At 32.7% G+C, this 12793-nt stretch overlaps 2 long non-coding RNA genes across 3 annotated transcripts in view; one reads left to right on the top strand and one right to left on the bottom strand.

Annotated features, from left to right (window-relative positions):
• LOC111086413 overlaps positions 1 to 1455 on the top strand; it is a 65382-nt gene extending 63927 nt beyond the window's left edge. Inside the window, exon 3 of the long non-coding RNA XR_002611128.1 lies at positions 622 to 1455. This is a non-coding gene — a long non-coding RNA (uncharacterized LOC111086413). The remainder of the gene's footprint in view (positions 1 to 621) is intronic.
• The window catches only part of LOC111086414, a 40446-nt gene that overhangs the window by 24665 nt on the left and 2988 nt on the right, over positions 1 to 12793 (bottom strand). For both annotated transcript variants that reach the window (XR_002611130.1, XR_002611129.1), the window contains exon 2: positions 4248 to 4454. This is a non-coding gene — a long non-coding RNA (uncharacterized LOC111086414). The remainder of the gene's footprint in view (positions 1 to 4247; positions 4455 to 12793) is intronic.

The following is a 12793-nucleotide window of genomic DNA, read 5'->3' as shown; positions in this document are numbered from 1 at the left end:
TCATGTTAGCAAATAGTGTATTGTGGTGTGGTTAGGTTTGTTTGTTTGTAATTAAGCACAAAATTACACAATGGGCTATCTGTGTTCTGCCCACCACGGGTATCGAAACCCGGATTCTAGTGTTTTAAGTCCGCAGACATACCGCTGTGCCACTTGGGGGCGGCGTGGTTGGGATTAGCAACAACGTTAGAATACATACTGGATGTTATTCACTTTTCTAAAGGAATTAGAGAACAAATTCGCTCTTACGAGACCATCCGCTACAATATTACACAACCATCAGCAGTTTGAGCTGTTGGAACAGAGTTCAGTGCTTATGTAATTTTCCTTTTACCTCTGCTCACCCGTAACGACATGAAAATATGAGATTCTACACTTCATGATTTCAGTGATCTATTGTCTCCAATTTGTACTCTAATGACTTTCCTTTTTACATATGATACAAAAGGGTTTCTTATAGATTATAAGCTAACACACGATAGTCTTATGATGTCTTCTTCTTGTTAGGTTGGAGTTTCTCGAAATTTTAGTACTATTCAAAAACTGTGTAAAATCAGACTGTTGATGTCTGTTACACTTTATAATCCTGTTCATTATTTTTTTCTATTTGTGTATCATTAGCGGTTGGGAAAACTTTTCATAATACGAGCATATCCTCTTTCGACTGCCACTCTTAATAGACTCTGAGGACAAGTGGTAAAAGAAAAGGACTTTGATAACGACCTTCTGCTAAATATGGCACAAATATCACGCCACTTTGAAAATCCAAGTGATATTTCCTCTTATCGATTGTTTTGCAGACTAACCGTGATTCTATACCTTTGTATTTATATAGCTTAGGCAGTTACTGGATATAGAACCTTCTGATCATTCTGTTTTGCATATGAAAATACAAAGAGTTTAAACTAACATTACTGAGGTTATCTGGCCGGCCAATTGCCACATGAAGTGGCAAAATTATTTATATCTAGGCCATCCTAATCGTAACTCACCCTAATATTAGACAGTTAGCTATATGTTGTGTTATTTGAAGAACAATAGATTGTAGCGGCAGGTTTCAAAGAAAGTAAATGACTTGAAATCAGCTAGCATTTGTTTTATTAAATTTTGATTTTCAGTTTCAACTATATTTAGTGTCAATTAAATTTTGTCATTCATTTGCGTCTTAAAACCAATTTATTTGATTCTGTCATTAAGTGATTTATAGCTTTGCTTGTCTGTTGTCTGATTGTGTAAATAAAGTGTGCATATGGGTGTGAAGCACCCAGTCTCGTAGTTTTCTTTTTACGGCTACCTTAGTTATCCAACATATTTTCATGAACCGAACTTCTATTTTTCGGCCCAACATGGCCAGGTGGTTAGGACGATCGACTCACAATCTGCGAGTCGCGGGTTCGAATCCCCGTCCCACCAAACATGCTCGCCCTTTCAGCCGTGGGGGCGTTATATCGTGAAGGTCAATTCCACTATTCGTTAGTAAAAGAGTTGGCGGTGGGTGGTGATAACTAGCTGCCTTCCCTCTAGTTTTACACTGCTATATTAGGGACGCAGACAAACTTCTATCCTTCTATTTTGCGGATCAACTTCCCTATTTGTTCTTTTCTCTCATTTAAGAAAAGTATAAAATCCATACCTTCTGAAATAAAAAGTGTAAGCCTAATATTTTTTGCCTCTGTTTTTATGTTTGTAGTTAAGCACAAAGCTACACAGTGCTGCGCCCACCACGAGTATCGAAACCCGGTTTCTAGAGCTATAAGTCCTTAGACTTACCGCTGTGTCACAGAGGGACATTTCTGCTTCTGAAGAAGAGGTGGTTGTTTTAAATGGAAGAATATGTTTAATGATTGATGAGCAAAATTTAGTTTAAACAGTTACAAGGAGATTTTACTTGGGCATTAGAGAATTTTCAGTGTAAACGTTTAGATGTTTTAAATGAAAGTGTTCTCAACTATAAAAAACACAATTCTAATCCGACACATTATTCGATGAGAAGGAATATCAACGGACCATATGATTACAAATATAGATTTACAATTATATCAAGTTTCATGAATGTTCTATATATGTCTTTTCACTGCAAGACGTCTTAATTTCTCTTGGTATTTTTATCGAATTTGTATTAAACTAAACGTTATTTGCTTCCGTGAGTGTAAAATATATAAAACTTTATAAACTCAATTATTCATTCTCAAATCATAAAACTAAAACAATAATCGACTTGCACCACACCATAATAGCAACTAAAAAGTTTAATTTCGTCCAACATTCTGGAATTCCACAAATATACATTTATGTTGTGTTTCATCTCTCTATTTTCAAGTATTTTCAAAACATGCTGAAGTCATAATCTACTCTTTCCACTTTTGTAAAATTATAACAGAAAGCTGGACATTTTCAATAATTGATATCGAACTGTTTCTCCAAAGAGTTACAGATATTTCCATCCTAACTGATTCCAAACGAAAGTATTTCAGTTTATCTTTTTCACAGTAAATTGTGCTTAAAGAGCGTGTTGTGCAAAAGAAGCATTTTACACAGCGCAGATAGCCTTCAAGCAGTTTTGCGCGAAATTCAACAAACAACGACCACTGATAGTTTTTATAACGACCCCTAGTGACAGAAATGTATATTTGTATCGCTTAGATGTTATGTGAATCATAATTTAAAAATCTTATTTATTATCAACTTGACTTGTCATTATACCTATTAAAAATTTCTTAGGGAGAAAGGAATGTTACCATATTATTTATAAAATTTACGATAAAAAGTTATTTCTATTTCTTAAATCGAATTTCATGCTTATTGGCCAAACCACAATACCCACTTTTTAACAGAAGATCTAGTTGTAGACGTTTTATTCAGCTTTGGATACTCTTTATAAGAACAACAGCTGTACTGAAAACACGAATTTCTATTGGAGTTAAAGACTAATATACGTAAACATTTAAAAATTAAAACAAAACGTTTGAAAAATAATTGTCTATGTCTTAAAGCATGGAAGCTATGAATATTATTATTTTAATAAAATACAATCATCGAGAAATAACAAATTTTATTCAGTCTAGTTTGGTAATTTTAACACGGGTTATTTACATTTTAGGTCAAAAATATTTAGTATCTTTCAATAATTAAATGCCAATTTCCAAAGCTACCTTATGCACCTTTTCTCGAATCATGAAACCAATTAATTTTTTAAAATAAAGAATACTGTCCATTCTCGTGAAACTGAATATTTTCAACGTTACCTTTGGCAAAATATATACTAATCGGTCATTTAGAAATCTCTGTGGTTCAGGCATAGCCAGCTCTAATTTGGAACTGCCGTTCAGATAAGGAGCAATCAAACATTAATCAGAACCCGTTGCTTACCCGGTTACTCATAACCAAAAGAAAAAAAAAGAAAAGGGATTTACTCTCAGGTAACGCCTTCACCGCTGAAAGTGTGGAGATTCTTTAGATGTATGTACCGGATCGAGCTTTGTGTATTTAAAACTGCAACACAGAACTAGCCCTCACAAAGAGAAGAAACCTTAATAAAATACTCATAGTTTGAAGTGTAAGTACTTTTCATCTAAAGTTAGCTATTGAATCTGAGTGACAGACCTAATTAAACTATACATGTTTGTTTGTTTGTTTTGAATTTCGCGCAAAGCTACACTATAGGGAACGCAGCTAGTCATCACCACCCACCGCCAACTCTTGGGCTACTCTTTTAGCAACGAATAGTGGGATTGATCGTTACGTTACAACGCCCCTACAGCTGAAAGGGCGAGCATGTTTGGTGGGACGTGGATTCGAACCCGCGACCCTTAGATTGCGAGTCGAGTGCTTTAACCACCTGGCCATGCCGGGCCGACTATATATGTATAATCAACACTCCAGCTGCTTTAGTAAGTTCTTTTGCATATTTGTCTATTCAGCTACCTATCTTTCCATCCATTTACTTGCCTCAATATATTTCAGCCGTTCTTTAGTGTCGCATAAATTTATAATTGATTTATTTAAATCTGTCAAAAATAAACCTGAAAAAAAAGTATTTTAAGAATCATGCATGGAAATGTTTTCTAAATTAAATAATATAATGAATTATATTGTAGAAATAGGGAGACAGTTTAAGTAAGTTATGAGACATTTGAAAAGTTCGTTTTTCTGAAAGGTGTTTGATTATTGATCAATTGTTTCAACCTTCTTAAAATTCTTCTTACAATAGATGCACTTTTGTTTATTGAAGAGTCGTGCACACTCACTTTCCTCCAGTGGTACTTGAAATACTGCTGTCGGTTGTTTTCTGCTCAGTTCTGTTTATTTTTTTACCATTTCGACACCATATATGACACCTACTCCGCCCGCTTCATTATTCAAGTAGCGAGCAGTCTTACGTCGAAGTACTTGTCTTGCTACAGGCAGAAATTGTTTTTGTATCCAGCTACATGAAGACAGGGATGTCATGCGCCCTAAAAATAAAAATAAGGGAAAAGGTAAAAAAAAAGTGAACACGTCTGTTTCCTAAAATTTCATATAATCAAGGCAATTTCCCATTTTCTATGGAGTTCTCGATATTTTTTGGAAACAACAAAATATGCACTGATTAGGCAAGACTAAAAGGAATAGATCCAGTTTGCAACTAACAAAACTGTTTTGGTACTGGTCATCTACTTGTTGATTCTCGAAACAGTGATGCGTATTTATTATCAAGTTCAGAATAAAAGATTATCTTCATTTTTAACTCTTCAAGTTCAGTTTTCTTGCCAAAAAGAGCACATTTCATTTACCAACCACAGGAGATACACTAAACTTTGTCTGTTATAAAGTTCTACGCAACGTGGATTTACACAAAATAACAATTAGACCGGGCAGCAACACAAAAAGTATTGCATGGTTTGAAAGACGTAATTAACATGTGTAATACTGTCTAGGTAAAGATGTCTCACTTGATATAGAAATAAGGGAAGAAAGATTTTCAGTTACTTGTATAAACTTTTTTTTGTCTGGCTATACATTTAGAAATTTAATTCTGCTGACCACATAGAAAATCAATATATGTATACGTATTGTAAACTATAATATTTTAAATAAAGAACCAAACTGGTCAATTAATGAAAATCGTCTGATTGATTGGAAAGTAGCAATCTCTGTTTAACATTACTCTTCGAATTTCGAAATAAAACTCTCTGCGCGTTTATCATTTTTAAGTATGATCAGATTATCAGTAACATAGACTAATACTACGTTAAGCGTTTTCTTATTGTTAGATCATAAAACTGGCTGACTTCTTCATATACAAACTGTTCCTACAGCCGTGCCGTAAGGTTTTACTATAGCCGATGTCTTGATGTAAGAAGTTTCCTAGCAGAGTTATTGATAAATGGATTGCCTTAACCGCTGTGTCATAGGGTCAACCAACTAGGATCTGGAAATAACTTTTCTGAAGAAGTGAAAACTAAGGCCGAATGGGATTGTAATCCAAGGCTTTTGTGATAGGCAATCAACTTTTAATACTAAGAACCCATTTATTGCTATCTTTGTGTGGAAATGACAATTTTAGGTGTTTAAGAAAAATAAATTTTGTATAGTTATACAGTTCAGTGAGGGCTTGAAATATATCTTGATGATATCAAGTTAACACCGACGTATTTTAAAAATTCTTTGATATCTCAGTTTTAGCTGTTTTGTATCTTTTATTTATTCTTTTAAGACAGGGTCCACCACTTTTATATATGGTTTATTAGGATAATAAATTTCAAGAATTACGTCTTTCCAAAGTTTTAAGAATAGTTGAAGGTTTTATGTTTGTTTCCTTGCAGCGTTATATTATCTTTATAAATCTTCCTCTTTTAAGGATAACACTTTGTACAATTTCTTTCTAGTTAACTTCTTGTATCATTCGTGTGGAGAAAACACTTCTCTACTTACTTGAAAAGTTTACTAAACGTTTTTCAACTAGCTTGCAATTTTCTTCGAATCTATAAATTTAATTTTTTTTACTTAAGAAAATGTTAAAGGATGAAAAAAGTAAAGTTTTTATTAAATTTATCTCTTAAAATTTTACGTTATTCAAGCATAAAAAACGTACAGTGTATGACAAAAGCATGCAGCGTTGCATTGAAAAATTTCTCTAACGACAGAATTGGTGTAAGTACAGAAAACTTTCAGAAATGTAGCGTAATAACTTCTACAGTTATCTGTTGACGTGCAGCTTAGTGTCACTACAAAAGACCTTAGCGTACCTTCTAGTGTCATCGTATAAAACATTTCCACAATCATCGTGTTTTTTAAACTAAAAATACGTTTATGGAAGAAAACAATTACACTGGACCCATAATTATAAAAGACCACACTTCTAGCTATCTGTCGTCGAGATATAGTAGATATTGATTTCATATTTAACTTTATACTGAAGTAGTAAATTTACTACCATTCAGCTACAAACTACCATTCTATTATTAACTATTATTCTATAGATACTATTAAGTATCATTTCGAAGAGGCAACTATATTATGTCTTATACTTTGCTTCGACTTAATGTCTATTGAAACCGACCAAGATTATTTGGACTTTTCAATCATAGACTGCAAAAATTCAAAAATACAAATGTTTATGATCGATTATTGTGCTAGAAACTGAAGATCATGTTTTTGTTTTCATGTTTAATGAATATATGTGTCTTTCTTGTAGCAACCAAATGTAAAGGCTTTATCTGTGGTAAGAAGAGCAAGCACTTACACTGTTTGTTTGTTTGTAATTAAGCACAAAGCTACACAATGGGTTATCTGTGCTCTGCCCACCACGGGTATCAAAACACGGATTCTAGCATTGTGAGTCCGCAGACATACCGCTGTGCCACTGGAGGCCAAACACTTATTGTTACGAATATTTATAACTTTTAAAAATACCGACTCCATGCTGAACGTTCACTGTTAATGGGTTTTTTTAAATTTTCATTATCGCACAATTTTAATGTATTTTTTCTCAAAGAAAGCATTTTATCTGTCGGTGTGCGCTCAGCTTGTTTATGTTTTCATATATTTATTCATGAGTGAAAATTATATATATATATAATTATATATATACACAGATTCCAATATTCTTGGTTCGAGATTTCAGTATAGACCAGCTTGCATTTCAGGATTTTTTAAAAATATTTAAGACACTCACCACTCACTGAGCTAAATCACAGCCTTGGAAGATTCGTGACTTTGTGTCGTTAATTAAGATTTTTCTGGGTATGTATTTGTGTCGATACATAAAATATTCGTGTGAGATCAGAGGTTTATTTATGGTCCTTTTGAAAAAGTTTATTGCTTTCTAAAATAAAGGGAGGGGTGTTCCATTTGAACAAACAAAATTAAATGATCTGGCAGTAAGCTACACATAAAGCTAAAAAGTAGATAATTTAAAAATACAGCCTATTGCATATGAATTATAGGATTTTATTTTTTACAGTAATAACTCTGCAACGTTCTGAAAACGAAGGCAAGGTACTCAGATCTAAAACAAAGTATAGAAATTTTATTTACAAAAGTACTTAAGTAAAAAATTTCAAACTCAAAATGAGTAAGGAAAAAGAAAACTTTTCAATTCTAAAAATCTTATACAGTGACATAATAAAAATAAGATTAAAGCGAGAAATAAACATTTAACTATATTTTTGCTTAGTGTGGTAAAATCATCAGTAACGTTATTTTGAAATGATTTTTCTCTTTATATAAGATATACAGATGGTTGAGTACGTTATATTAATATGATTTTAAATATGCAATCACAGCCGACATAGATTCACAATGGAATGGCATTTAGCCATTATTAAGCGTCATTTACATAGTATGACGCCACTGAAAATTGATTGCTATTGGGAAGTGTATCTAATCCTTTTAGACGCAAAACATTCAAACACTCAGGTAGTAAAGATGTATTCAGATCGGGAATTTATAATTCTTCAGTGACGTATATCCCTTATACTTAATGGCATTGAAAAACAAAGGAATATGAATCCATTTTGAGAACCAGGACCATTCAGAAAAAATCATGTAACAAGTCGTACTCTAGTCGTGGAAAGCAATGTGCAGCTTCTTGTAACAGGTGAAAACCACAAATATAAAGGTAAGTGGCAAAAGCCGTCCACGTTCTCCAAGAAAAATCTCTGACTGAAAAGAGACCAACAGGGTATAGATTCGCCAAGATAATGCTTTCAGTAATATCCATCGTTCAACCATCGCCTACCCCAAGCAGCTGGAGAGTGAAACATGTAATCATGCTATTCCATATGAAGATATACTAGTCAAGTAGTCTGACGCAGCTCGAATGGATTTCTGTGCAATCGGATTATGAAAATGTGCGCTGGAAAACCATTGTCCATGCACGCTTGATGGTTTAGGGAAAGCGTGTAGGGATGAAGGGTTTGCTTTATACACGACAGCATTACGACGGAATCTTTTAGAACGGAAAATAAGCTGCAGGGTATTGTCATATATAGTAAGACACGACGTGCTAACATAGGCTGTGACGTTATGTTGAAGATCCAAAATCGATTTGATAAGGCATACCTAACCTCTGCATAAGTATCCAATGTCATAAGCTAACAACATCCTAAACACTTTTGGGCCAATCATATTTCACGAGGTTCGGTCAGCACCCGCTAAGGAAATTTAGGCTAGTTTTAAATCTATATTTTAATACAACAATGCAAAATAATAAGCATAATAAAATATATATAATAAATAAGTGAAAAATAATAAAAATAAATATTTATTACGTATTACAAATTTAAACCAATACTGTTATTGAAATAAATATTACGTAAAGAAATTGTTTGTTTTGGAGTTAAACACAAAGATGCTACACAATGGGCTATCTGTGCTCTGCCCACCACGGGTATCTAAACGCTGTTTCCAGTGTTGTAAGCCGACAGACATTCCGCTGTGCTAAGCAATGAATGAAATATAATATTACTTACAAGGCACTAGAAAACTCCTTCTGTTTCGTGCACTTTCAATAATTCCCAACTCCCAGAAAATGGAGTCATCATATGCTATGTATTCAAACATTACGGAGGGCAATATATATATATATATATATGTGTGTGTGTGTGTTATTTATATTTTATTTGTTGACAGATTTTTAATTTTCTCTCTTGTTAAATGTTAAATCCTAAACACGACTATAATTATATATTATTATTTAACATTTCTTTTATTTGATAATTGGTAGATGTTAGCTAATAAAGTTTTTGAGAAAATGTCGAAGGTAATCTGCGCATTAGCTTAAAACGTTAACGTTTAGCAGGTGGGGTATTTTTAAGCCTTTACATTATTTCTGGCCGTACTATAATAACATCGTATTTCTAAATAGAAACAACAAAACCAGGGGCTTGAAAAATAATCACTTACAAGTTAAAATTCTTTTCATTCTTCTCTGTCTATAGAAGTAAATAGAGGACTTTAACATTACACATTGTTAAAATGATTGGCTTATCATGTTTCGATATGATTGAAGGAATAAAACAAGTGGATTTATTAAGAACATCTGAATTCGAAGAAAAACTCACACAACAGAAGTTTGAGGCACTTTGATAAGTTATATCTAAGCTAAGAGAATGTTATAGTTATTATAAAACTTTTAATTGTTAAAGTTCATACAAAGTTTTAACATGAGTATTTCCTGTGCTATTGTATTATGAAAGCTTTTCATGAACATTAAAGATGACAACATGGACAGGTTATAGAACACTTGGCTTATTTAGTGCAATATGGACAGCTTATAGAACACTGAGCTTATAGAAAGCAATATGGACAAGCAATGCAACACCGAGATTATGTAGGAAATGTGAACAAGTTGTGAAACACTGGATTTGTATTTGACAATGTGGACAACTTATGGAACATTGGGTTTATATTGGACAATGTGGACAAGTTATGGAACATCGCGTTTATATAGGACAATGCGTTCAAAAGCTGAAAATGACCGTTTTAAATAGCACCCTTGCAACCCCGTCACTAAAATCGTAATACATGCCAACATTTTAATATAAAGGCTGCGATTCTTTCGCATAAGCCAAAAGTAGCTCCGAGTTGAAGACTATGCCCACCTGCAGGATGCTAAAATAGGTTCAGAACACACACACTGACATAGTCATCTAGAATATATCAACCTAATAACCCGAACTTTCGCTAGTTTATAATAATTCTATGCCACTATATTACAACAATATATTTATAGTAATTCTTCTTGAAACGATGATTATATAAAGACAATAAGTAACCTGGCCAATTACACTTGATTTCATAATACTTTACTAGCAACGTCTAATTGTTCTAAGATAAGGAAATTTGTTTTGTACTCTTGAAACAATCCTTCAAGGCATGGCCCGGCATGGCCAGGTGATTAGGGTGCTCGACTCGCAATCTGCGGGTCGCGGGTTCGAATCCCCGTCCCACCAAACATGCTCGCCATTTCAGCCGTGGGGACGTTATAATGTGACGGTCAATCCCACTATTCGTTGGTTAAAGAGTAGCCCAAGAGTTGGCGGTGGGTGGTGATGACTAGCTGCCTTCCCTCTAGTCTTACACTGCTAAATTAGGGACGGCTAGCGCAGATAGCCCTCGTGTAACTTTGTGCGAAATTCAAAACAAAAGAAAATTCTTCAATCCTTCAAAAAATACGGTTATTACTGACCACAATATTATTACAAGAAATATGTATATCAGCAAGAAACTGAAAAAAAAAACTGTCAGGAAAAATAATAGACGTAAAGTCCATAATGTAAATAATAATTTAAACAGAAATGAATAATAACAATACGCCGAAGAAAGTAAAGAGATCTATATTCAATCGTTTTTCAAAGAAAGACAATTAAGCTTCGATGACAATTACATATATGTTTGTTTGTTTGTTTAAACAATTACCAAACATCAAGTAAATTATAATATTTTAAATGTAACTTTTAAATATGCACTTCTGAAAACGTTTTGGACAATTTAGCGAAGAAATTTTGGCAGACATTACAAACGTTCAAATTATGTTTATTAATTCAACCTTAAATGTAAGACATTTAGTGTAATCTATGGGTCGTACTTTGCAGGTAGTTGAAATTCATACTATATACTTAATAGAGGTTATTAAACAAAACTTGCCCATAATGTAACTTAAACGGGAAACTAACATTAATTTATTCAAATGGAAAATATTAAAAGATAAAAGTTTGTATTTCTTACAAAATGATCTTTATTAAGCTACACGAGAAAGAATAAATAGTTAAGCTCTCAAAGTTTTCACAATCACATTAGAAACATAAGTGGCAAATAAATGATACCACAAACCAATTTTCTTTTTTTAAATCTGTGTTCAAAATAAAGTTTTTAAATTTATTGATATTTATTTTATTCTACCGTACATATCAAAAGAGAAAATAAACATAAAAACTAGTAGATATATAAAATACACAATTTTGTAGAATGATGAAATACACAGGTATCAATATTACATATTTATGATAATATCATCATTTCTTCTTAAGAAGGGTATGTAATCTTAACGCATTCCTAAAATTTGAAACAGTATTTTTGATATACAAATTATAAAGAAATTTCATCTGTTGCTTTGCTATTTGCCGAAAAATAAAGTAATAGTTAGTAGATTATTATTCGTTTGGCCTAATAAAACCAAAATTATTCCAGAACCTATAGATTCAAAGGTTTCAACGTACTATTGATCATAAAATGCTCATGGATGAAACGGCATTTGTTGGGGCTATCATAATGCCCACGGCAGTACTCTTTAACATGGCCACAGTTATGTATATTATAACTGAAGTTTTTATAAACGTAAATAAAATCACGACCTATATCTCCAGAATGTAACTTTATTAGCTCAATATTTCGCTATTACATCTTCGTCAAGAGATATCGATATCCTAGAAATTCACTAATCCAGATTTAACTGGAAAGCCTAAATAATTCATCAATCCAGTTACGCAGTTATATAATTCTAAGAGTTAATATTGCCCAGACCACAATATCCATTAATAAAGTTAAAATTAACGTACCACTAGGGACTACTGAATGTTTCTTGTTATGTATTTTATTTTGTTGCACAATAATAGTGTTTAAGACTTGTAATTTCTTTAGATATGCTAAACTCCGGGTAGATGGGAAATGGTTAATTTTCTAAACTATTGAATCACCAAATCAATACAATCACCAAATTTACAAATCTTCAAAAAATGTGTGTAGATTATGGTTTTTAAAGTTTACCAACGTCCTGCTCCAGCGTTTCGTTCTTTCTTTCTTCCTACTACCATTTAATAAAGCAAATACATTAGTAAAAATATGTTAAACTTTAACACGTGTCTTAAAGAGGGATATATATTACAGGGGATTCGGATTGGGACACTTGTTATATCGAACAGTGTTAGCAGTAATATAAATTATTAGGTTAGGTTATATACGATCCTGGTGTAATTTTTCACTAATGATGGCCCACTCTTTTCTACCTTTTGTCGTGTTAAATTAGATCCTGACTAGTAAAAAATACCTTGGATAATTTAACAGTGAGACATTCATGCGATATTTTGAAAACATGAGCTCTAAGTAGGCAGTGCTTTTGTATAGAAAGTTAAATGTTGAATTAACACGGGATTCACAGTAAAAAGGGGTAATCCTGGCTTCCTGTTACAATATATTGAAGTGAAAATAAGATGAAGCAAATAAAAAATATATAAATATTCACTGTAATTACGTCATTACATATAAAAAACTAAATATTGAATTACTTCTCAAGCTTTGTAAAGAGTTAGTA

Source organism: Limulus polyphemus, unplaced genomic scaffold (assembly GCF_000517525.1).
Source record: "Limulus polyphemus unplaced genomic scaffold, Limulus_polyphemus-2.1.2 Scaffold1075, whole genome shotgun sequence".
Taxonomy (NCBI): domain Eukaryota; kingdom Metazoa; phylum Arthropoda; class Merostomata; order Xiphosura; family Limulidae; genus Limulus; species Limulus polyphemus.
Note: the sequence above shows the minus strand (reverse complement) of the source record. Positions and strands in the feature narration are given on the sequence as shown.